The sequence below is a fragment of the Alexandromys fortis genome, unplaced genomic scaffold (genome assembly GCF_014885135.2).
Source record: "Alexandromys fortis isolate MF-2015 unplaced genomic scaffold, M_Fortis_MF-2015_v1.1 scaffold_126, whole genome shotgun sequence".
Taxonomy (NCBI): domain Eukaryota; kingdom Metazoa; phylum Chordata; class Mammalia; order Rodentia; family Cricetidae; genus Alexandromys; species Alexandromys fortis.
Window position 1 is genome coordinate 1,459,632 of NW_026068018.1, and position 27,684 is coordinate 1,487,315.

Below are 27,684 nucleotides of genomic sequence, written 5' to 3' on the forward strand. Positions count from 1 at the left end.
CAATATGGGTCTCTGTCTCTGTCTCCTTTCATCGCCCGATTTATATAAACTCTTCTAAGGCTCAGAGAATACCATGGGTGAGAAGGAGCAAACAATGTAAGACCTGGAAGACAGGGGAAAGGGATGTAAAGCACCATCTTCTAGGCAAAATGCAGATTTTTTTATTCCTTGATGCTACCCTGAATCTGTACAATAATAGTGTAACCCGCCTGCGGATCAGTTATTCCTGGGTTGTAACCCGCCTGGCAGGTCAGTTATTCCAGGGCCCCCAGAAGAGGAGCTATCTGAAAAGACATGGGCGGGAAAGAGGAACGAGGCTGAGCAAGAACTGTTGTTAAAGCCTCCATTTATTAGCATAATGGTTGTGGCTTACATAGCCCCTGGATGAGAAATTTGGCTTGGCATGGGGGCAGGGGCATGGCAAGGGCAGGAAGGGACCTTGCCGGGTCAGGTAATGGTCACGAGTCAACATTTGGTCCTGAGTCAGGAGTTGACACACCTAGTGTTTTCTATGCAAGCAAAATGGTTCCTTTTGTGATTCCAACCAAGATAGTTGGGTGTGGGGTGGGCTCCGCCAACAAACAGTTCTCAATACAGTTGGGGTGTGGGTCTCTCTGCAAACATCCCCAGGACAATGGTCCCCACTATACTTTTTGGGAAAATGGCTCCTGACAGAATAGGTCTATCAACAGTCAAGCATGAATGAAGGAAGCCTTAGTGAGTCCTACTCCACACTGCTGAATGATTTGTTACTGATAGATTCAGGGAGAGGGACTGTTGTTGCTATCTAGTGTGTACTCGCTAGTGACCCCACCAAGCTCCAGTGGATAGTTCCAATCCGTTACACACACACACACACACACCATGGCAACACATTTAATTAATAAAAAGGATGACAGGGGTGTTATGGGAATTCATTTAGCCTATAGACTTTAAGATACTAGCCCATTAGTGTGTGGTCTGAAGTACTATAAGCACAGACAGGAAACATCCTCGTCCCCCTTTTTCCTTTTGCTCAGTTGGTGGTCAGAGTTTGGTTCACAACCCCAGTGCCCACAGAGCAGAGGAAGGCAGTGGCTTTCTTTTGTGAGTGATCCCCAACAAACATTTATTATCTTTTACTACAGGCTCTTTTAATTGCACAACACAGGGCTTGTGAGGTCATATGTCCACACAGGTAAATTATGTGTGCCCTGAGTTATCTTAAAATATTTTAGTGTATTAGCATCCATCATGGCTGAGAATCATTGCAGAAAGCAAGTATGGCAGCAGGAAAACTGGGAGCTCACATCTTGAATCATCACAAGGAAGCCAAGAGAGCGTGCTGGGAACAGTGTGAGGCTTTACAACCTCAAAGCCAGCCCCCAGTGACGTATGTCCTCCAACAAAGCCACACCTCCTAAACCTACTCAAATAGGGCCACCAAACTGTGGGCCAAGTATTCAAACATCTGAGCCTATGGGAGCCATTCTCATTTAAACTACCACATTCTGTTCCCCGGCTCCCAGAGGCTCATGGACATATCATGATGCAAAATGTATTTAGTCCCAACTCTAACATCTCCTAGAGTTCTTCATTCTCAACACTACTTGAAATCCCAAAGTTGCTTCTAAGATCCAAGGCAGACTAGTAATTATAATCTCCCATAAAATAAAAAAGACCCTTATTTCCAAATAGATAATGGTTTAGAATATACATTATCATTCCAAAGTGGAGAAACAAGAGCATAGTGAGGAAATCCTGGACCAAGGCAAGACTAAAACCACAAATACCTAATTATCTAGCTCCACGTCTGATATCAAAGGGCTTAGCTAACTCTAGGCTTCCTGTTTTCTTGTTTGTGACTTCTCTTTCTTTCTTTCTTTCTTTCTTTCTTTCTTTCTTTCTTTCTTTCTTTCTTTCTTTCTTTCTTTCTCTCTTCTGGTTGGTTCCACTCCCTCTGTGGAACTCTTCTCCTTGGCAGACACCTCATGGTGTCTCCACTATCTTGGGGTCTCCACTGCAGCTCAGGTTTCACATTCACAGTCTCTTAGGACCCTCACGCAAGGACATCCCTGCCACCCATTGCCTGGCTTTAGTGACACTCTGAAATCATGGAGGAAGAGTCTAAAACCTCTTTACTCTTGCATTCTTACCTCACGGACCACACTGTCAAGTTGACTGTCAGCTTGGGGTGGACCCTTGCCCCCTTGAGTGTTATTTTTGGTTGCTTATGTCATTTTGTTATGGAGCAGAAAATCTGCTATGGTTTTACACAAGGAGGATGGCTGGGTGGGGTCTTGTCCCGAGTACTCTCTCTATTTCGAAGCATACAAGGCTTCTCTTTAGCCTCTTTATGTCTTTCATGACTCTTTTTCTATTTAAAATGCACATTTTATATTTTTCTATTACCTTACCTGCAATTAATAACCATGAAATAGAGTCAATACTAGGCTGTCCTGAAATATCTTCCACCAAATAAATTTTAGTCCATTGCTTTCCTTAGGAAAGTTCTTAGGGAATGGTCAGAAAACAGCCACAATATATATACATATATATTTTGCCACAATATATTTTTACTTGAAATTGTGTATATATGTGTGTTTTCACCAATCCTAAAAGCAGCTTTGCATATAGTTGGAGAGGGTTGTTATCCTCAGCTCCCAAGCTGGAGTTGATGGTTTTTTTAATGCTAATGTAATGCTGTTCACAGTTTCTGTCACATGAGGGCAGCATAACCACACAAAGACCTGATGTCTGCCTTGCCCTTAAAGAACCCATTCCAAAGGAAACTCAGAATTGAAAAACAGATGAAAATATTGTAACAAATACACCAATAAAAATATTCTTCCAGTCGAATACCTTATTAAGTGGATATGTAATTTGCATTAGAAAAGAGGTCACAATTAGAAATTAAGAGTATGAGGTGGGCAAGATGGCTCAGTGGGTAAAGGCACTGGCTGTGAAGACTGATGACGTGAGTTCAGTTTCTGGAACACATATGATGGAAGGAGGGAGCTGATTCTCACAAACTGTCCTCTGGTCTCTGCCACAAGCAGTGGCGTGTGTGTGTACGTGCATGCACATGTGTGTGTATACACACACTAAATAAATAGCCACTTTTTTTTAAATTAAGGGATTAAGAAAAGAACACAAGAGTTTAAGAATTAGGAGGATCTTTGTCATTGATGGGTAAAATCTTACGTGACCTTTGACCACTAGTGTCAGGTGACCCAACACAACGTCTTGGGTTAGTTACTTAATATTACTATTTCTTACTTATAAGATCAGAGTAATCATGCTATGATTTCATAAGATTGGCAGGGGTTAAATCGGATAATCCAGGGAGATGAGCTTGCTCTATTCTACATATTAATCAATTTGCATCAATAATTTTAATTTAATCTAATTATTAATTAATTCCATCAAGGATTGATCTGCATTAATTATACTCACTAAATACCGACTCTCCTTTTCTTTTGTTCATTTTGAGATGCGATCTCAGGTAGCCCAGTTTGACCTTAAACTTTCTACGTAGCTGAAGCTGGCCTTGGACACCTGATCTTGCTTCCATTTTCCGAAGGCTGAGAATTTTCAGATATGGGTGGAGTTCAACATACAGGAAAGAATTTGAAGGAGCCACTTAGCTGGTATTTTACTTGCTCATAACAGTTCCGGATATAATACAGTGGAGGGAACTGTTTGCGAGGAGGAGGGGACGACATGCAGACCTAGTGTGGATCACAACGCTCCCACCTGTGCTGATACGGAAGAAAGTTGCTTTTCAAACACTTGAATGGTTGCATTTTGATTATTTGGTAATAGGGTGATGATTCCTTCTTAGGAACTAACCTGTGTTCTGTGATAACAATGCCATATTGAATACGATCCTGAAAGGAATTTAAGAAAACAGAGAGACGCAATTCAGAGGCAGGAAACACAATACTTTCTCAGTTTGTTCAGCCCTTCTGTTGTTAGTCTAGAGCAGTGTCTTCAAGCATCTTATTTGATGGACTCGAGACAGCATGTTTGACCAAGGAAATTGAATTGTTCTGGATTTTCAATCCATGCATAGTGATCACTTAGTAAAAACCTAGGAAACTTAAAAAGTGGCTTAGACTTTCTGGGGGTAAATTTTTAGCCAGGAAAGAGAAATAAAAAAAAATTGACACAGTAATGAAAGAGTGGCAAGTCAAGCTAGAATAATTAGGAAGGACTGGGTGGATGCAGGTTTTGTATATATATATATACTGAATATATATACTGAATATATATATACTGAATATATATACTGAATATATAGAATATATATATGCCTATATATCAATGTATCTATATATCCATATAACCATATATCTAGATAGATAGATAGATGGATTTTTTTTTTCTAGACAGGGTTTCTCTGTATAGCCTTGGCTTCCTGGAACTCACCCTGTAAACCAGGATGGCCTTGACCTCAGGGATCAGTCTGCATACTCCTCTTGAGTGCCAGGATTAAAGGCTCATTTCACCACCACCTGACCTTGAGCGTGGTCTTAAATGTTAATTAGGAATTGGAGAACAGGAGGAAGAAAAAAAAATGTACGTAGGTGTAATGTGCACCATTATAAAATTCGTGTGTTGAAGTCCTAATTATAAACACATATAGAGGAAAGACCTTGCGAAGACACAGGCTTTAGAAAGCCATCGTCAGGCCAAGGAAGGAGACGTGGAAACAATCTAACGGTGTCAACACACCAATCTCAGTCTCCTGGCCTCCAGTGTTGTGAGAGAATAAATTCCTACTTTTTAAGTTGTAGTTTTGCAGTGCTTTGTTAAGGCAGTTTCACCAATGCAGGGGAAAGTGGCGAGCAGGGCTGTGGTCCCCAACAGTCACATCCTTAGAGGGCCAGAAAAAAAAATCAGTGGTTTGGAGCTGGAGAGACGGATTAGCTGTGAAGGGCACTGTTGGTCCTGCAGGGAATCCAGGTTGGGTTTCTAGCACCCACACAATAGTGGGGATCTCATACCCACTTCTGACTTCCCCAGGTATGTGGTGTACATACTTGTATGCAGGCAAATGCTTATACAATTCAATAAAGTAAATAATTCTAACAATAAAAAGTAAAACAATAATCATCTGGTGTTAAAGAACCTTTGGCTTCTTCAGCAAGCACACTTATGTGACATTGTTCTGGAAGAGGTGGGAATTGGCCTGGTGGGGTTTAATCACAAGTTTGGAACCGAGATGGAGCTGCACATATCCTGCTTCTAGAACTGAAGCTAGCAGTGACGTGAAGGATCCTGCCGGAGACTGAAGACGACAGCAGGGTCTGCGGCTGCAGCTCAATTGGTGGAGTGTTTGTCTAACATATAAGAGCCCACAGCTTCAAATCCCAGCACCACCTAAGTCAGGCAAGGGTGCCACATACTTGTAATCCTAGCACACAAGAGGTGGAGACAGGAGGATCAGACTTTCAAAGTTTTCCCTAACTTGCTATAGCTAAGGGTAGCTTGGACTATGTGAAATTCTGTCTCAAAGAAGGAAGGGTGAAGAGAGAGAACAAAAACCATCCCTGCTGTGAAAAACAGAAACGGAGGGAGTGCAGACATGAATTAGTTATTTAAAGTCAGAAGAGAGCATCTTTGCCAGCAAAGGGACTTTCTGAATCCACTGAAAGGATTTCAGGGCCATAGAGGTACCACTGGTAACACAAGTGTCTGAAAACAGAGCTTGTCCCCACAGGAGGTACGCAAGGGAACAGGCTGCATTTAAGGTTAAGAATGTTGATGCTAGAATTAAGATAAGCCACGAAATCTGTGAGAGAGTGACGAAGGGTTCAGGGACAAGCCAGTGTGTAGGAGATTTGGGAACCAGAGTATCTACTGCATCATTTACAACGCTGGCTGAAGTGGTGCATTCTGTCACTGCCATTACCTTGTCTTGTTCTAGAGCTGTGGGAGACTCTGATAGAAGCACCACACTTGTGTGATCAGTTTAAGGAAAGTACAGAGCAAACCATCATGCTTCATGTTTGGGTTAATATTGAAGAAATGAGGAAAAAGCGAATATCCATAGAAAGAGAATCAGTTGAGACTAATAGTTCGCTGGAGACAGGCTCTGAGCTACAACCAAGGAAGCTGAGCTTCTGGCTGGCTTTCATTTTCTGTTGCTAATAATAATCACAGTATCACAGGCAGGTATTAAAAAAAAGATTTATTTATTTTTTTCTCATGGTGCTGGTCCAAAGACTGGTAAAGGCTTTCTTCTTGGCAGGGTCCTGACATGGCACAGGGAGTCACTTCGTGAGAGACAGGAAAACGTGTGTGTGTGTGTGTGTGTGTGTGTGTGTGTGTATGCTCTGGTTTCATTCCTTCTTATAAAGCCACAAGTATTCAATCATGGGAATTTGGCCTCATGTAACCCTAGTTACCTTCTAGGGGCCCCACTTATGAACACTGTGGCAGGATAAAGTTTCCACCCTTCTAATACTTTATGATGGGGATTATATTTCAACATGAGTTTCCAGGTAGGAGTTTTGGAGGAGACAACTATGTTTGAGCTGAAGCTGCAAGTCACATGGGAATACTTACCTTAATACCACTGCATTCAATTCATGTCCTTGATGAACTCTCCCGTACTGATTTGGAGAATCTTTGCACTTGACAAATAACATTAAAAGATTGCCTAGAGCTGGAGAAATAAAAGTCAACCAATATAGCGATGACCTAGCAAAGCACACTGCCCCACCCCCACCCCCAGGACAACCACTTGGATGAGAACATGGCTAATGAACACAAATTCAGGGCTTTTCTTGGTTTTCATTTCCTCTTCTCATAGCTGCCATTGCTATGAAGATGAGTGAGTTACAGGTGTATGAAAGACCAGGGCAAAGTTTTCAACTCTATTTAGAGGCAGAGTGTTAGTGGATTGGTCAGAGGCAAAATTTAGAGTTTTTTAATTTGTTTTTATTCTTACTGAAGTGACCCAGGAATTGACACTGGTGCTATGACTTCCTGTGACCATCCAAACTCTTTAACTAGGAAGACAAAAACACGCTTAGCTGTTGCTTTTTCTTTGTAGCCGTTTTCTATGATACCACTGTTACAGGAGACGAAACTTGGAGAAGCTTAAAATGGCAGGCACTCAGGAAGCAGAGGCAGGGGGATCTCTGTGAGTTTGAGGCCAGTCTGGTCTGCAGAACAAGTTCCAGGACAGGCTCCAAAAGCTACAGAGAAACCCTGTCTCTGAAAGCCAAAAACGGAAACATACAAATTGAATGGTAGAGTAGAAAGAAAAGACATTATATAGCAAAGTTATTGAAATGTAAATCTATTAAATAGTTTTATAATAGAACTCAAATTATAAGCAGGGAAAAGCAAGTGCCACAGCAAGTATGAACTTTTGATTTCTCCAGAGTTTGTCCTAAATAGTTTGTTAAGATGAGTTGCCATCAAATCAAATCTATATTATTATATGTAGGAAGTCTAGTCTGTGAAGACAGCATTGTAAATTGGTTTAGGGAAAGCTTCATGTAAAGGTTATAGATTTAGCTGGACCTCCAAAGATGCTGCAGGTCCTCTGAGAACCTACGTCAGGCACCCAGATTTTCAACTTTGATGCTACTGATGTTTTTGGACTGGGTGATTCCTTGTTGTGGGGGGACTGCCCTGGTATGTGAGATATTTTTCAACATTTCCAAACTGTATTCACCAGATGTCCATAGGAGCCCTGTTTCCACTCTAGTTATAAGGACCAAAAATGTCTCTAAATATTATTAATGTCATTCATGTAGACTGGTTATCTGCCCCTGGTTGAGCATCTCTGATTTAATACATAAAGGCAATATAATATAATTAGAGACATTGTCTTAGTTTTAATATCTTCGCAAGCAAACCAAGTCATAGTGTTGCAATCTGGGCATAAAGGAAGTTGTTTCAAGAAGATGGCTTGATTCATCCTCCAAGAGATGTTGACTAGCCCTAGAGAAATAAACCCAGATAATGCTGACAGTTGGTACTTTGACTATTGTAAGACAGATAGCATATAACCCATACCTGTTTCACCCAGTGGTGACTGTACTTTTTCTGAGAATCCCTGAATAACACAGACACAATAATTTCTGATGAGTCACTAAAATTACAGTTTAGGAAACACGAAGCATATTAAAAATACAGCTCAAAGCCGACTCATGTTTTACTTTCCCACTTCAAATACCCAGTGAATTTCTATTTCTTCCACTTGCACTGATTTCTGTAAGTCTGCTAGGCTGACTTTTAGTCATCTGCGGGGCTAAACAGCAGGGGGTATGTCTGGTTAGGACTGACGAGGCAGCCCCGAGTCGTTTTAAAATTTATGCTCAAAGAAGGAACAATTATAGAAACTCGAACCACTGAAAACATTCGCCTTATGAAAACAGGAAACAAAAGAAAAAAAAGAGGCAGGCCAGCATAAACGTTTATGTATATGCAGAATGTATGTAACATATGCATTTACTGTTATACAGATCTGGATCCTCTGTTCTTAACAGGTGAGCTATCTCGTCAACCCCAGAATTTATGCTTTCTATGTCCTCCTTTTCCTTAATGTTACCATTTCCACCTCACTATCTTCTTATAGCACCCAGTGGCACCATCCTAGGTGTGGCACTACCCACGTGGAACTGCGTCCTCCGACACCTATCACCAATCAATACATTGTGCTGCTCACTGACTTTCCGCGCGGCCAATCTGATTGGGGCATTTTCTCAAGTGAGTTTTTCCTCGAAAACAACTGTAGCTTGTGTCAATTTGACTTGTGTCAACTAGCCAGCATATATAGTAAAGGGTAACATGTACTGAAGACTTCATAGCTCTACCTACAGAGTTATATCGCTAAATGCACCACAACTGTTATTTCAATAAGCCTCTAATAATAATTCTACAGAGTAGATATCATTTATTTTCATTTACAAAGTAAGACGAGGCTTTAAAAGGTTATGCAACTTGCTCAAGGAGATACTGTTGTCAGAGCAACATTACAAACAAGAGCTGTCTGCCTCGGGTTATGTATCTTGTCTTCAGCGACTGATTCTACCTCCTGGGTAACTCAGTTCTATCAGTGCTGCAGTTATCAGGGCGGTTGGATCACTTTCTTTTCTCTCTTGTTTTTGTTTTTTTTTTTGGTGCCCAGAATCCAGCCTAGGGACTGACATGAGTCAAGTGAGCCCTCGGCTCACAGCCCCAGCTGAATCAAGTTTTATAGCTAAAGAAGCAGCGGTTACTTACTCAGGGTAAATCCTAGCACTGCTCCCACTTTTCACGAGGTTCTTGTCCTGTGTGCTCTTTATGAGGGGAGCCCTTAAGCTTTTGAAAGGTGGTGTCTACTTACCTGGGCTGTTCTCAAACTTGTGACCCCAAGTTATTCTCCTGCCTCAGTCTCCCTTGTAATTGGAGCTACAAGCATGCACTGGTGTGCCTTGTTCTGATTTTGCTTAGTCTCACAAACTCAAACTTCCTTTTTATATTTAGTGAAGCCTGCCAATCAATCAAAATTTAGAATTTGTAAATTTTAAGAGGAACAAATTTGAAATTCTGACCAAATGTGTTTTTATAAATAGAAATGATCTTTTCAAATGTATCTCATGATAGATTTTCAAATCTTCTAAGGTTAACTGGAGTGTTTGTCATTGTTGTTTTGAGACAGGATCTTGCTATGTAGACGAGGATGGCCTTAAACCCATTCCGTAGCTCATGTTTGTCTTATGATCCTCCTGCTTTGACCTCCTGAATCCTGAAATTACAATTATAAACCATCAAATTGGGTTTAAACTGAACATTTTACTTATATTTACTTGCTATTTTCTGGAAATTATTTTAAGAATAGAAGTGGTGTGTGTGTGTGTGTGTGTGTGTGCATGTGTGTGTGTGTGTGTGTGTGTGTGTGTATGAATGTGTATAGCGACCAGAGGTCAATGTTGGCTGTCTTCCAAATTGCTCTCTACCTCACATTTTGAGACAGTGTGTCTCACTGAACCTAGAGTTCATCCATTCTGCGAGAGTGACTGACCAATCCACCTGTCTCAGCGCTGGGGGTTAGATACTCCCATCATAGCACCCGGCTTTTATGAGAATTCTGGGGAGTCAGATTCAGATGCTCATGCTTGCAGATCAGGAATTTTACAGGCTAATCCATTTTCCAGCCCTGTGAAAGTATATTTTTTGCATAGAGAGTGTTTTTATTTGTATCTAAATAAAAATTGTTTTAGAAGATAAATTAATAAGTAGAAGGAAGACATGAAACATTGGTTTGTATGCGGGTGCCTGTGGAGGTCAGAAGAGACGGTCAGATCTGGAGCTTGCGTTACAGGCAGCTGTGAGCTGCCCGATTGGGGAGGGACAAACTCTAGTTTTCTGCAAGAACATCAGGAAATTAACCAAGTCCCTGGAAACTTAACTGATCAATCTTTTACCCATTTCAACTACATCTTCCTCCAATAGCTTAATTTGGCCTGACTTCTACTCTTAAATCTACATTTTTTTTTTCATGTGTTCTGACTCCATCCTTTTGGGTACTTTTAAAGAAAATGGTAATGGAAAAAGTATGAGCTGAAATTTTCATATCTTCCCTTCTGTATGCCAGTGGGAAGTATAGGACAGAGGGCACAGCAGTTATGGTTGTTGGTTTGGGAATGCTCCTGGATAGTTATAATTTGTATAGCACAACAGAGATAAATGAATGAGGCTCTGGGATTTCTCAACCCGTGCCCCGTGGTTTTGTTACAAACACGATCTGAATACGATGTTCTTTTCTAACATCAGATAGAGACAAAAGCAGCTAAGATATCTGGGGACTTGCATCCTGACCACACAGGATAATAACAGATGCTGATAACTGTGGCTTTGCTCACTGGACATTCCTTGAGGCACAAAAGTTACGGAAAGATTACTGTTCAAAATTGTAATGCCCAGGAAAAGAGAAAGCTGCTTCTTGTAAGGAAAAGATCAAGGGAGGTTTTACATGCGGGAATGTTTACTTTTCAGAGGTGCCCAGAGAATGGCTTGAGCGCTGTTGGAGATGCCTGTGAGCTGAACTCACTCCTCAAGGAACAGATGACTGTTAACAACGGTCGTAACCTCACGTAGTCCTTTCTCACCCACCTTTTAGTGGGACCGCCAAGGATCAGAGCAGCAGCTCACAGGTGGCTGTGTGTGTGTCTGTAATTTAAATCTTGTTAAACACATAGGTTCCTATAAAAGTTCTTCTTAACAGGTCTGAGGTGGGACCAGGTGTCTGTTTAGAGTATTCCAGAGACAGTGGTACAGAGACCACCAGAGCCGCATTTTGTGAAAGTCTATGCAGGTCATAAAATCCTGATAGAGATCTGGGCAAGCTCATAGTTATATGCCTCTGCTGGGAGAAAGTGGAATTTGAATTTCGTTTTGACATTCTTATACAGATATCTAAAGTACCTTGCTCATAGGCCCCGCCCCATGACCTATCTTCTTCTCCTCTACTCCTAAACAAAAGGAGCTCTTTATACACAAAACACATAGCTAGCATCATGGAGTCCTGAAATCAAAGTTAGAAGAGACCTTAGAAAGTGACCTCACGTTACTCAACTGTTAGACTGATAATTTCTAAAATAATTTCATAATGGGGATTCAGTGAGTCCTGTGGTATCTAGTCTGGTTTGCCCTCAGTCATTACGGTGCTTACCCACGTACCGAGAAGAAATTTATGGATCACATTATTTCTTCTTTAGTGCAGTATACATGTTTTCTAGATTTTTTTTTAATACTTAATCTTAGCTAAAAGCCTAGAGGGGGTGCTTCACAGATTTTTTTTAAGAAGGAGAATTAATCATGCTACAAAAGTATTCGTTCAACTATGCTCATAGCAGCATTATTTGTAATAGACAGAACCTGGAAACAACCTAGATGTTCTCAACTGTAAAATGGATAAAGAAAATGTGGCACATTTACACATTAGAGTACTACTCAGTGGTATAAAACAATGACATCTTGAATTTTGCATGCAAATGGATGGAATTAGAAAACACTATCCTGAGTGAGGCAACTCAGATCCAAAAAGATGAAAATGGTATGTACTCACTCATTACTGGATGCTAGCTATAAACAAAGGACGTTGAGCCTATAGTTCATGATCCTAGAGAAGCTAAGTAATAAGGGGAACTCCAAGAAAAACATATATAGATCCACCTGGAAATTGGAAACAGACAAAATTTCCTGACAAAATTGGGAGCCTGGGTGTTGTAGGGAGAAGGGAGGGTATAAGGGGAACAAGAGGGGAGAAGGGGAAGGGTTGAGGAGAACTTGAGGGAATGGGATAATTGAGATGGAGGAAGGACAGAGATGAGAGCAAGGAAAGAGATATCTTAATTTAGGGAGCCAATATAGGGTTAGCAGAAACCACAAGGATGACCCCAACTAAGACCCTAGGCAATAGAGGAGAGGGGCCCCGAACTTAACTTGCCCTGTAGTCAGACTGATGATTATCTTAAATATGACCATAGAACCTTCATCCAGAAACTGATGGAAACAGAGGCAGAGACCTACATCAGAGCACTGGACTGAGCTCCCAAAGTCCAGTTGAAGAGTGGAAGGAATGAGAACATGAACAAAGAGGTCAAGACCATGATGGGTTTACCCACTGAAACAGTCTACCTGAGCTAATGGGAGCTCACCAACTCCAGCCAGACTGGGAAGGAACAAGAATAGGACCAAACTAGTCCATTTGAATGTGGTTGACAGTTGCATGGCTGGGGCAGACTGAGGGGCCACTGGCATGGGCACCAGGATTTATCCCTGTTGCATATACTGGCTTTTTGGAATCCTATTCTCTTTGGATGTATACCTTGCTCAGCCTAGACATAGTAGGGAGGGCCTTGGACCTTCCACAAAGCAATGTGCCTTACTCTCTCTGAAGATTGAATGGGGTGGGGTGGGAGGGTGTGTGGAGGGAATAGGAGGAGGGGAAGGAGTGGGAACTTGGATAGGTATTTTTTAAAAATCTAATAAATAGAAAAAAGAAAAAGAAAAAAGGAGACTCAGTGAAATATTACTCCAAAGTCAAAAAAGGAAAATTCCAACCATTCCTCCAAAATGAAGCTTGTCCGATACTATGTGTTTACAAGATATTAATGTGAGTTCAGAATTACACATTTCAAATCAATCTCATTCACAATCTAGACTTCATAGCCAGAACTGCCACTAAGAATCAGAATTCTTGGCTGTATGCAGTCTTCCTATCTTTCTTTCTCAAATTAAAGTGAGTGTAAATAAATGTTCTTCAACATGATTTGCCCCTCTCCAAGACAGCAATATGCTTTAGAAAATGTGAAGATTAGCATTGCCTAAAAGTAAGTGTCTTCTTGTGTGTCCAGTGAGTTCTTCTTCCTTTGGTAAGCCTTCTCACACTTTTGGCATTTGACTGCTGTTTTCTTTGCACAGGGCATTTTACTCAACCAAATGTTTGATTCCTTATTTCTCTAATCAGCTGAGTTATTTTATAGGTGTGCTTCTTTTTTGTGTATAGGAGCCCCAAGAATGCAAGACAAATGTTTAATTTCATTCGTTCTCTTTATTCAGTTGGTATGTGCGTGAAACTGGATCTCTAGATAGGCTGGTCTAGACTCCGGACTTGTAAGCCTTCGGCTATAGTTCCCCAAATGCTAAAATTATAGGCAAGTGCTACCACGCCTGGCTTTACAGAAAACTGTTGGGCGGGGGTGGGCTCTTTCCATTTCTATAATTTCAGTGTCAAATCTCCAACAGTACATTACCATTTGAGTAGAAGAAGCAAGAGCTGTGAAGTCACAGGGGAAAGATACACCAAATGACTCATCATTTTCTGAAACTCAAAAGTAGTAGAGTCAGTGAGTGTTAGCCTCATTATGGCAAAGAGGACTGAGTTTCAGGAGGCACCATGGCTGGGTGATTTAGATGCAGCCTCTGCGTGCCCAGAGCAAGGCAGAGCTGTGAGAACAAGTTAGGATGCCTGCTTGTTGAGCTGTACTGGTTCAGAGGACACTTATTTCCGTCCTCCCTGCTCCCGAGATCCCGGGCTTATTTTTCCCCAATATTTACAGGACTTGCAGGGGTCCACAAGGTTTCTTTGGTGACTACTTCCTTTGTTACTTTTGGAGGTGTGCTCATATTCTTGGCATAGGTATTTTTAAAGCAGCCTCAAAACCCATGATTTAAGTGTGCTGGAATGTCTAGCTTTGGTGGAACTTTGTGAACCACGGCTTTGTAGACTTGCTACCAAAATTGGAATTTTCACTTCCCAGAAAGCATCTTAAGCTACTTAAAGCTTTACTCTAGAATAATTTTTTTTCCATAGCGAGATATAGTTGCTAAGTTCTAAAAGTACTTTAATTAGATGTAATTTGGTTAAATAAAAGTACACATCTTTTAAATTTGCAAGCCTTTGAAGAAATTAAGCTTCATTTCTGTAGCTTATCCCCTAGTGGCATTGTGTGAAAGGGACCTGCGTGGCTGTGATAGATTAATGACCTGAACATCACACTCCGCCTGCAATATTAGCTGTTTTTCTTTGAACTGTTTAGAATATTGCAGTGTTTTGAGATTGAGGAGGTTTTTCTCAGATTTTAGGCAGTCTTTTCTTCCCTAATCCTGGCCTTCTGGGTTTTGAGAGATATTTTCACAACTGAGGAGATTTTTGTGCAATAGCAGGCCTAGCTGGTAAGTGCGTTGGGGAGATAGGATGCCATTTTAAAGAACTCCTGAGAGTCAAGCCCTTAGACCAATGATGGTTGTTACCCTGTGGGTTGGGACTTTTTCGGGAGGGATGTCAAGTGACCCTTTCACAAAGATCACCTAAGACCATTGGAGAACACAGATATTTACATTATGATTCATAGCAGTAGCAAAATTACAGTTATGAAATAATTTTATGGTTGGGGTCATCACAACATGGGGAATTGTCTTAAAGGGTTGCAGCATTAGGAACATTGAGATCCACTGCCTTAGACTTTGTGGAGAATGAATTATTCTTTTCTCTAGTTGGTGGCTAAGGAAAACTTACACATTAAGTCTCCTTACTTAAAAGGAAACTTCAAAGCTGCTTGGCAAAGCAATCACACCAGCTCTGGGAACCAAGAAAAAACAGACTCCAGTTTTTAGAAAGAGAAGTCGCTAAGGGTCCATGTGAGAAAGCCATTAGCTGATGAGCAGGGCAGCCACACAGGGGGAGATTTGCCTGTTCCCACGCTTCTGGACAGGAGATGAGGAAAATAGAGAGTGAACAACCGCTATGGAGGTGGAGGGAGGGAGATGGGTTTGGCTCATCTGAGTCGATTTCCCATCTATAAGGGAGAAACTCAGTTCTGCGAATGCCTCTCTGTCCATTGGAGAGCTTGACGAATATCTAGACCTGTGGTAATGAGGTGACAGGCACAAGCCTTCTTTTATTTGGAACATTATTTATGGGACAACTGGGAAAAAATGACCACACACGCACGTAGCCCCCAGACAACCAGCAATAAAGTGGTGAGGCATAAGTCTTTTCTTTGTAATCTTGTGCACATAGTGACTGGAAAATATTACTACACCAACATGCACATGCTCATAAAGCATACACAGACACACACACACACCACACATATACATACACTCCTATCTGCCACACATCCCCCCACATGCATATATATACATACACACACTCCACACATATGCCACACGTACATACACACATACACCACACATATACCCAGTAACTCACACACTCCAATACATTTTTACACACACACACACACACCCCACATACATTCCCCTACCACACATACTACAGACACCTAATATTCTACCTCCCATATCTATGTGCATAGGGCATGAACATATACATACATATACACGACTTATACACTACATATACACTCTGGTCTCCTCCCAACACTTCCCAATCTGAGCCCTAGAGAATCTTCTTACTTAACCAGACTACTTCTCTTGCTTAGCAGAGAATTCTTTTGGATCAGTGTGTGTGGTGTTTACGTTTTCTCCATATAAAGTCTTGGCTTTGGGGGAGGTTCATCTATAGTTGATAAGTAATTAAGTATAGATGAGAGAACTATTTTATTTATTTTCTTTGAGATTTGCAGGGCTCCTCACGGCACCAATGCCATCAACACAGTCACGCTATAGTAAGCTGCAACGGCAGTCCGGTTTCACGAGACTGTAGTTTTGAGCACTTAGGCGTCTCTCAATATGTCATTGATACATACGGGCACTGTTCTTGGATTCAATATGGCTTTTGGAAAGTATGAAAAGTCCTGGAAGAGTTCTTCTGTTTCTTTCATTTCTGCCACTTGCATGCATTTGAACATCGGCAGTAAACGTTCTCCAGATCAATGTCCTAAGGGACTAGTCCAGCCTATTCTGGTAGTGGACTATTGTAAGCTTAAAGATAATAAGCTCATGTTTGGTCAGATTTCCATTGATAAGACAAGATGCTGGTGGCAGCATTACCATTGTTCTCAGGTCCTTACTGTGCCAGAGAACTCCTAGGCAGCGAGCCTTTCTAAACCTTAGGACCCCTAGCGCCTGTTGTTTTGTGCCTCACTCTTGCCACTTTGTCCCCTCTAGAAGCCCAACCGCAGGTCCCTGTTCCCCCTTCTGATTTTAATAGACATTAAAAGTGCCTTACCAGAGTCAGACAAAGGATCATTTTCCCTGAATGATTAACACTATTAAGGTGAGAAGCTACTTACATAAATTCATTTGTCTGAGCTCAGTGCGTACATGTGTTATGAGTATTTGTTGGGACCATTTGGAGTCTTGCCCTCCAGCTGCTCTTCCCTGCTAGAGATCTTTACTTTCCTTCTGATTTGAGTCACTGAAAGCTGTGTCAAAGTTGTTTACCAGCTCTGCTTCACGAGCACGTGTTGCCTTGGCCTTGAGGATCAGAGGATAAGGTTTTCACCTGTTGGCCCACCTGACTGTTGGGTATATAAGCCTCTATGGTGCTATTGAATAAAGGGCTTCTTACCAGTGACTAGAGGTCCGTGTCTCTGTCTTTCTGTCTGTGTTTTTTTGTGTGTTTCAATTTCCAGCCCCTTGCCCGAAGCTCAGAAGCTCGCGAACTGTATGGTAGCGCATAGAGCGCAAATAGGCATTGTGCGCTGCAAGTATCTGGGGTGACACTTCCATTTAAGTTGGTGGACTTTGACCAAGGATGATTGTCCCATGATACTGGTGGGTCTTCTACAACCAATTAATGACCTAAATAGGATAAAAATCTGACCTTAGGCTTTCTGTGCATTTGAACTTTGAAGTTTGTTGTTCCCTAGTTCTTGAGGTTGGTGGCCTTGGACTTAAACTACAACATTGGCTCCTCTCTGAATATCCACCTTGAAGATTTGGGACTTCCTAGCCCCCATTACCAAGTGAGATAATTCCTTTAAAATAGATCAGTTTTGAGACAAATATGCTGGCACACTCTCTGTAATCCTAGTACTCGGGAGGCTGAATTATCAGGACTGTACATCTGAGTCCAGTCTGGGCCTTAATCTTCCAAACTGCATGGACATAGGGATCACTTTCTCTCTCTGTACGTGTCCTATCAGTCGTGATTCCCTGGAGAACCATGACTAATACGCAGGGCATGAGTACCAATGTTTACTCAGTGCAGGATGTGTGTCAGGCATTCTCCACACCTTAACTCAGAATCTACAGGCAAATTAGAAGTAACCGAGTTCCAGAAAAGTTAAGGAAGATGCTCTTAACCACTTGGATATTTTCCTGTTGTTCTGTCTTCCTGTCCCCATCTTACAAGGAAAGTAACTGAAATTATGAATCCATTTTTTTTTCTGGGGCGGGGCAGGGGGTTGTTTCTACTTTCTTCAAATTCTTCTTAAAGCCAATGTCTAATTAGACCGTCAAAATGCTTTCTAGGACAGGTTATAGCTCTGTGGTAGAACATTTATCTAGCATGTGTAAGGTTCGAGTTCAACCCTCAGCACTGAAAACAATTCTGTTTTCATGGACTGAAATGTTGTCTAATTCTAGAATAAGAGTATCAAGCCAATTGTGAGCTCTAAGTGGAGTTGTAATTTCATGCTTTGATATCCCAACCCCATTGCTAAAATTCTTCTGCATTTAATATTTAGCTCCAGTTGACTCATCCCCATTCCTGTACAGTGTTTCAGAGAATAACAATAGCATAGCTCATTTACCTGTACTGCTACTACTACTAGAGAGTACCAAGACTAAATGATACTGCTAAGAACATTATTGCATCTGGAGGCTGACGTGCCGCTTGGTTACCTACTGTCCAAGAGTGAGACTAGTGTGCCCAAAGTCAGGCGCACTTCCGTCAGATAATGCCAAACAGAACTTCAAATTACTTGATTCACTTTATGCTTGCCTAGCACGTATAAGAGCTCCCATGACCCCGCATCCCCATGGGATTTTTAGTTCTTTGAAACTTTGGCCAACCTTGCATTTTGTAGTAGAATTTCACTGTAGTTTTAAGACACCTTCCCCTGAGTGCTATTAAGAGTGCATTTCTACATACTTGTTTGCCTTAGGAATCTTCTCTTTAGTTAAGTGGTCGTTCCATTCTTTGTCTTCATTATTGGATTGTTAATTTTTTTTTTTTGCTAATCAGTAGGAGATGTTTCATATACATTTAAAAAAATCTAAGTTTTTGATGGATAAATACTTTATGGTGATATAACTTTAATTTTTAAATTCTCTAATAGTTGGTTCCTGCCACATAATACTTAATAGAATTTTTTAAATATAGATTTTTTTATTCAGTAGCACTGCTATATTCTATCAATGGGTCTAAATTTTCCCATGAATTCTTGTGTATTTTCTATGTGAGCACGATATTATTCATGGCTACTAATAATTTTTCCTTACCACTCCTTATATATTTAATTTATTTTTATGTCTACCATGCTTATAATAACTTCTAGTAGTTTGTTGGAATAGAAGTTGCATACATAGTTATTGTTGTTTTAAATCACAAGAATAAATCTATCTATCTACACATCTATTATCTACATAATCTAATCTACCTATTAATCTAATGTAATTAATCTCATGTTCTTATCTAATCTAATCTATCTCACCTTTCTATCTAATCTATCTATATCTATCTATCTATTATTTTATTATTCTCAACATCAAATTCAAGGTTTCATGCATACTAGGCAAGGGCTGAATCACCTAGATACATATCCATCTAAATAATAGCTTTTAAAACCTGGTTACAGATCATTTTCATGATTTCTTTGTCTGATGATAACAGTACTTAGTAAGATAATAGACAGTTAAGTTCTAAGGCAGCAGAATGAAGAAAAATAGACATCAAGAAAAAATAATAAACAAGAAAACAGATGTGCAATTATTATTAACCAAACTATAGTTAGTTCCTTGAAACTCCAATGAAATTGGTAAATACTTCTCAGGATGGGTTTTATAAAGCACACACACACACGCATACACAAAAAAAGGAATTCTCAGCAATGAGAAAGATAGCATAGCTATAGATGCTGTCCTGTAGATAGTAAGAGGCATTATGGAGATGGGGATCACCAGTTAAAACCCTTGGTACAACAATTCCATCTCCAGTTGTGTTATTTGATTTCTATTTCTACCAAATATTTGAAAAGGAAATAGTGCCCATCTCAAACAAACTTTCAGAAACCAAAAAATAAATGACTCTACTCTCTAACTCTGTGGCACCAGGCTGCTTAAACAACCAAAGGAGACTACTACCAATTCTAGATTTATTTCTTAATCAAGAAATGTTTTACTTTCATAGTTGAATATTTATAATGTTTATGAACATGCTATGATTATCCTTCATGTGTATTTTAGAATTTCTACCATTTGTAAAGGAACAGTAAGGCATAATAAATGGGTGGGCAAGAATCAAATAAGGAAAAGGTGGTTTGTAAGGCTTACTAAAAAAATTTCTATTTACAGCAGATGGAGACCATTACCTAAAGCCACAACTAGCCAAAACCAGAAAACCACCAACAGAGGGGTGCCCATCTACAGCATGACCTGCCTGAGGGCTGGGGACCTTTTCAGAAGACAAGGCAAAGAGGACCAGAACATCTGCTGGAAGATGGTGTCTTCTAAAAAGAGCAGGGAAGCCGCACCTATGAAATTTCAACAACATGATTATCTAAACAAGATCTGCAAAATCCCAAGTGACATGCCAACATGGAGAGTGGAATTCTCACAAAGCTTTACTTCCCGAAGAAGAGCCACGGGCAACTAAAGATTGCTGAGAAAGGGGCAATCAGTCTATTCCAGGAGTGAGCCCTCTGATGGGCTACTCAGTCTCAAGATGTTAGCCCTAAACACAAAGGAACAACACCAAACAATTTCTGCAGATTGTGTTTATAAAAATTATCTATACACATATATGAAACAATTATAATTAAAGATTAAGAGGCCAGGAATTCGAGGAGGAGGGGGAAAGACATGGGAGGAACTGGAAAGAGGGAAAGAGTGTTATAAATGCAGTAGTCACATATTAAATTCACAGAGAATAATAATTATAAAAGCTGATGTAGGAGAACGGAAGTACTGAAGAGCATTAGTGGGGCCGGGGCAGTGTGCTTGCGTCATCTACCCTTACTAATCGTTGCTGGTACAAACGGGGCTCCTAGCCCCATACTGTGAGATAGGGAGACTATTTTCTCTTGATTAGTAAGTTTCAAGGGCATGACGTTCAGGTCCTAAAAAAGGGGGGATATTCTTGCATAGTAGATTTGTATCTCAAAGGCACAGAGAAAAAATTTACAACTGTAGCTTTTTTTTTTTTTTAAAAAAAATGAAGATGAGAAGATACAATGATCTACTGAAAGGAGGTTAGAGGCCTACTTACAGTTTTGCCAAACGGAGAGGAACAGAATGGTAAGGTCATTTGGATCAGTGCTTGATGTAACACTGGATTTAAATTCTGTCAGAAACATACAAGAATGGAAGGGGAAATTACAGGCTAGTTCTGCTCCTAAATATGGAGATAAGAATTTTATGCAAAACTTCAGTAAGAAAAAAATGAGCAAACAGAAAAGATGACATATTGTGACCAGATATCACAGATGCAATACTAGGAAATAAATTCTTTTAGTTTACAGCAGGAACAGGTTAAAGGAAGAATATGTGACCCTCCCAATGTACGCAAGTAAAGAGAACTTGTCAGAATTCAGCATCCAGTCTGATGAAAACAGTTAAAGCTGGAAATCGATGAGAAGTGCTCTGAGTTAATAGGGGGCCTTTATAAAAATACGTTAGCTTCACATCAACGTTTGCTCTTTTACAGAGCATAGATGTTTTAATGAACATCATTTTGCAATTAAGACATGGGATACTTAAAAACAATTGCATCATCACTTACAAATGTTTCGGTGGTGAAATATATGTATGTTGACCAATGCATTAAGAAAAAGCAACCATGGCAACACAAAGCAGTTCCACAGAGCATTTATAATGTCCATGGTTTTCCCTCCAAAACAACTTGTTTTCACAGATTTACGTAACAAATGAACACAGTCTTCAGATTCCAAAATACACACAGAACCTCTGATGGCAGACACTGGTGCTCAGGGTGGAGGAAAACAACTGTTGTTTTGTCTAACAACAAATCTCAGGAGATTTTGTTCCAACAGATGATTTTAGTTGTCATTCAATTTCCTTCCCTTATTGACTGAAACGCAGGATACTTCAGCACACGTCAGTGTTCCGATTGCCAAACACTCTGTTTAATGAGACCCCGTGCAGCTGATAAGGCCACTTCTTCTTAGCAATGCACATCGGCCTGCACACATTTATGTGCATGGATGCTCTGTCCCCAGTCATAAAACCAAAGACAAGGACATTGTGGCCATGGCAGCAGTGGGATGAGATCTTGCTAGATGATGAAAGTTAAGTCACACTCTGCTCCCCAGAATCCTGTGAGAACTGTTGGGTCCTTTGCCCTGGAGAAAATGAGTAAACAACCTCATTTCTGGAGTCAGGGACCAGTCCCTCTCTTAGTGAGAGGTGAGCAGCTATTTGGCAGTGATGGCCACCATGCTGACTAGAACGAAATGACCATCATCAATAAGATGTTTTTTGTTGTTTTTATGGAGCTATACATTTCTCTCTGCTCCCCTCCCTGCCTCCCCTTTCCCCTTCTGCCCTCTCCTGCGACTCCCTTGCTTCCAATTTACTCAGGAGACCTTTTCTTTTTCTTCTTCCTATGTAGATCCATGTATGTTTGTCTTAGGGTCCTCTTTGTTCTAGGTTTTATCTAGGTTCTCTGGGGTTGTGGACTGTAGGCTGATTTTTCTTTGCTTTATGCCACTTATGAGTGAGTATGCATTATATTTGTTTTTCTGAGTGTTAGTGAGTATTAGTTAGTGAGTAATCAATAAGATTTTAAAAAGCTTCTTTTTTGTTTGGCAAAATCTAGTTCTAAAGTTTGAGTTAGCTATTTATATACATTTTTCAATGATTGTATGATTCTAAGAAAATTATCTAAACCTTCAAGTTAAAATACTAGAATTGTAGGACATGATTTATGTAGCTTATCATTGAAACTCATGCATGCTAGCAGCTTTGCACATGTATTTAAGGAATGTATGCCAATCATTTCTTGCTGTAAGATAAAATTAATACACAAGTTTCATATTGTACTCCACCATCATCATGGTGACATTTCCAAGGCTTGTGTTTGACAAGACTAAGTCAAACATAAGATATATGACTACCTCCTTCATAAAACACTCAACTGGATATTATAGTATATGTAAGAACTAAAACTAAGCCAAAGGGTATAATGATTTGAAAAGAAAAACAGAATTATTTTTATTTATAGATTATTAATTTTGAGACCAAAATATTATTTACTTGCAAAACCGTGCAACAAAGATTTTACCAGTTTGGCTTTCTTTCTCATTATTGCTTTTAACAAAGATGATTTTGTTTATGTGGTTATTCTGGCTTTCTTTTTAGACTTTGCTTGGTGAATCTTTTCCAAATATGTAACTTTTAACCTGTCTGTAACTTTGCACTCTAGTTATTTTTGCATATCATGGTCATTATTTATTTTTGCCACTGTATGTTGTACTTTTTCTTTGTACCAGCTGTGTGGATTCCCTTTCTTATATAAATTTTAATTTTCAAAATTTATTTTACTCCATTAGTTTATAAATGGCTGATATAGAAGTTGGGACCCTTAGCACTGAAATGGCATTTAGCACCTGTGCCTCCTCTTTGTGGATTACTGTATAGAGTTTTAATGTATTTTTTCAACAATAAGATACCGTCACTTTTTATACAGAGGACTTTTAAATTTACTCATGTATTTGCTAATTTCTGTGTTTTCCCAATTTTTTTTGGCTGCAAAAAATATGTATTCATTTGAGAGAGTGTGCTCTGTGGCTAAACTGCGTCCACTACAACTTCCTGTTTTTGCAAACCGGTGGTGAGGACTCTCACCTTCGCTCTTCTAAAAGTCCTGTTGACGACTTCCTGCATCACCATGAAGAGAAGTTAGCATCAGAGTAATTGTTGCTCCTTGAACAAGAGGTCCTTACTAGTGTTGAAATATCATTTGTTTTGGCTTTTCGTATTTCACTATGACATATCTGAGTGAGACGAACAACCTGTTTCCTGGGATGTCTTCAATCTCTGGAATTTATGCTGAATACTCTTTTCTAAGTTTGTGACAGTCCCAGCCTGTAGCTGCTCTAGCACTGAGCTGCGTACTCATTTGCTTTCCTTTTTGGCGACTCTCCAGTCAGACACAGTGTAAGTTGTCACTGCCTCCTCCACAGCTGTCCTGTGGGCCTATTCTACGCATTGTCTCTCTGTGTGGTCTTATGGATAACTTGTTTTGCTGTCTTCTAATTTACCAGTGTTTTTCTCCCCCCGCTGTGTCTATGAGTACCTGTCCATTGAGCTTAAAGTTTCTTGTATTGAATTTTCTTTCATAGATGGAGCACTGGCTGGCTTTGTGTGTCAACTTGACACAAGCTAGAGTCATTAGAGAGGAAAGAATCTCAGTTGAGGAAATGCCTCCATGAGATCCAGCTGTAAGGCATTTTCTCAATGAGCAATCAATAGGGAAGGCCTCATGGTGGGTGGGGCTATCTCTGGGCTGGTGGTCCTAGGTTCCACCAGAAGACAGACTGAGCATGCCAGGGGATTCAAGCCAGTAAGTAGTATCCCTTCCATGGTCTCTCTATCAGCTCCTGATCCAGGATCTTGCTCTATTTGAGTTCCTGTGCTGGTTTCCTTGAGGGATGAACAGTAATGCTGTATAAGCCAAATAAACCCTTTCCTCCCCAGCTTGCCCTTCGGTCACGGTGTTTGGTCGCAGCAATAGAAACCCTGACTAAGACAGATGGTCTGTTTGGTTTGTCCTCACATCTGTGCCCTACTTTTCAGGAGTTTCTGTTTTCATGAACATGAGTTCTTTCCTTAAACAAGGTTGAGTAGAATTTCAAAGCCTGTGATTGATTGATTATTGTGATGTCTGTTTGGTTTCATTCCTGCAACTCTTAAACAGTGTAGGCCTTCTAAAGCTGTGTCTCCTCATAGTAGATTTATAGTAAACACTTAGTGCATGAGTAAACACAATTCCATTTCTCGCTGTTTCCATGGGTTTTCTTGACTTTGTTACTTAGTACATGTTTACTTCATGCTTCTTCCAGCTCCTGCAGATTTGGTGCTATAACTTTCTTAATCTCTCTGGTCTGAAACTTCCTTCTAAAAACTTCCGTGAGGGCTGGAGAGATGGCTCAGAGGTTAAGAGCATTGCCTACTCTTTCAAAGGTCCTGAGTTCAATTCCCAGCAACCACATGGTGGCTCACAACCATCTGTAATGGGGTCTGGTGTCCTCTTCTGGCCTGCAGGCATACACATAGACAGAATATTGTATACATAATAAATAAATAAATATTTAAAAAAATAAAAACTTCTGTAAGTTTGCAAGCGTTTGCAAAGACACTTGGTATTTGAAGAGTAGTTTTACTAGAGATAGCTCAGTGTGTATGAGTGCTTGCTTTGAAAGCTTGCAGGTCTGAAGACCTAAGTTCAGCTCTCCAGCACCCATGGTAAGAGCTGGACATGGCTGCAGATGTCTATAACTCCAGTGTTGGGGGAAAAGACAGGCAGATAGGAGAGCTCACTGGGCAGAAAGTCTGTTCAAAACAAAGACCTTTCGGTTCGGTGAGAGACCCTGCCTCCAGGCGATAAACTGGAGTAATAGAAGACACCTGAGGACTCTTTCTGGGCTCTGCATACGTACCTATGGGCATGCAAATCACATGTATATCACACACACATACACTCACCATTCATACCATACACATCTTACAGACACACCTACACATATAGTTTTACTTGGAATTTGTGTGACATTTTTTCTCTCTTCCTAGTAGAATATTATCTGAATAGCATAGAAGACCATTACCAGACATCAAAATTAATATTTTTATCTTTTCTGAGAAAAATTCAAATTCTACAATACCTTATCTATAATAACCAATAAACTTATATTCTACTTTGGTCTGGTTTTTAATTATATTCTTTCTTTAGCTCAAATGTCAACATTGCTATTTTCATGCTATTATATCGTCAGGTTTGCCTGATTTACACACACCTGCCAGATTTACTTGCTCACCACTCTTCTTGTATCTCAGACTGTTTCTGGACTAATATTGTATCTCTCTGACTGTCTTCCTGCCTGTCTACCTGTCCCTTTAGTGTTCCATTCAACTATTTGAAGAGATTACAGGATTCTCTTCCAATGTAACTGCAGCTGTTACTATCATTCTGCTTTTCTTTTGTGTGTAACTTCATGTTTCCAGATGTGGACTAATGTGTCTCTAATTTTGTGTGTTAGGAATACATCGCAATGTCTAAATCTGTGTACTTTCATGCTTTTAGAGTTTCATAAATTGTAATGTTTGGTCTGGGAAGATGGTTTTGCAGGGAAAGTGCTTGCCGTGCAAGCACGGGGATCTGAGTTCGGATCCCTGCACACATGTAAAACTGGGTGCAGCAGCACTTGCATGTAATCCCTGTCCTGGGAGGGGGACACAAACAGAGACAGGTGGACTTGCTGACCAGTGATGCTACCCAAAACAGGAAACTTTGGATTCGGTGAGAGACCGTATATAAATAAATACAATGGAGAGAGAAAGAGAGAGAAAGATACCCTTCAATCTGTGAGCCCCACGTGCCTATCTCTCGGTGCATACACCTGCATGCATGTGACTGTAGCATTAGTACAAATTGGAGTACTCCAGCCATTTAAAAAATCCTCTTATGCCTCTTATGACATTTTTTTTCCATTCTCTCATTCTGGAAATCTAAGTCTTTCATTTGTTGGTCTTTTCCTCTATACTGCCTTCATATTTTTTTCATCTTTGGCTCTTTGCCTATACAGTCTTTATAATTCCTAAAATATCTCAAGATATATGGCCACTAATTTTCTCCTTGGTTGTGTTTACTACTTAGCTAATTAATGAGTTTTTATTTCAAGTTGTATTTTCATTTGTAGATATTTCAACCCATCCCACTTGAGCTGGAAGTTTATGCAGAGCTCGAGATTTCAGTACTAGTCCCAAGCTCAATATCCCCCAAACAGTGCCTTGACAATGTTTGCCTCAGGTCTACCCAACTCCGCTGGCTTCTGTACTGCTCCTAGCTCCCCACTCAGCATAGTGGACTCTACCTAGAGTCCTCTCGGAAAGACGCCAGTATAATTTCCAAGCCATTTGTAAGACTACCAGTGCTTCAGAAACTACTCTGTGTGTCTGAAATTCACTAGCAAAAGATTGCATATTTTTTTTCCTACCAGTGTGCTAGAAATCATCAAACGAAAGCAAATATTTAATTTCAATTCTGCCAGACGGAAGTATCTGCATTTTTAGCAGGGACACCGCACTCAGCCTACTTTGAAGAGCTTTTGTCATTCATCAGGAAAATCAGTCCAGATTTTAGGAGTCCAGCGAAGTTCAAGGTACTTGGTATTTAAGCACTCAATACATACAAAGTCCTTTGTTAACACTATATAAAGTAACATATCATTTTCCCACGGTGCCTCCCTCTCCCTTCTCTACCGATACCATAGTTTTGCTCTTTATTTCTGCATGATTGAGTATAAAGTAGAAGAAATAGTTCATGTAGAGGGAAGGAAGAGATGATTGTGTAAAAAAATGCATTTCACATCTGAATAAATAACTAAATAAGCAAATCGGACCAAATTCTTAAATTATTAACGAACTATTCAGGAACTTAATTTGAAAGTTTTTCTATCAGATAGACCCATGGGAAGCTATTGAACTCATCATGTGTCAAATTTAGTGTGCTCATTCATTCAACAAATGGTTACTAAGTGCCTATTATTTTCCAGGCACTAAAATGGGTGGGTGCTAGGAATACAATAGTGATCAAAACAAAGCAGTTTCTGTTCCCAAGCAGCTTACAGTTTAGCCAGAGATACAAGCTGCATAAGCAATAATAATTAGAACCCAGCCGTCTGTGAAAGCAATGGGGAAAGGCTGGGTGGAAAGGAAGCACACGAAATACAGAGGGGCCACCCTACAAAGGAGAAGCGATAGTGGGGTGTGTCAGAAAAAAAGAGGGGAAAACACCAGTAAGAAAGAACAAAGGTAACATTACCTTAGTGAATCAAAGAGTTTCTGAGTGGTTGGATGGAAGAGAGTGAAGGGCCATGTCCTAGTTAC

At 40.2% G+C, this 27,684-nt stretch overlaps 1 long non-coding RNA gene across 1 annotated transcript; it reads right to left on the reverse strand.

Moving 5' to 3' along the window:
- LOC126514203 (uncharacterized) lies at positions 1-27,684 on the reverse strand. Its single transcript, XR_007595522.1, has 3 exons — positions 27,620-27,684; positions 6,553-6,652; positions 1-103 (listed from the first exon to the last, which is right to left on the reverse strand). It is a non-coding gene; the product is annotated as an uncharacterized lncRNA (long non-coding RNA).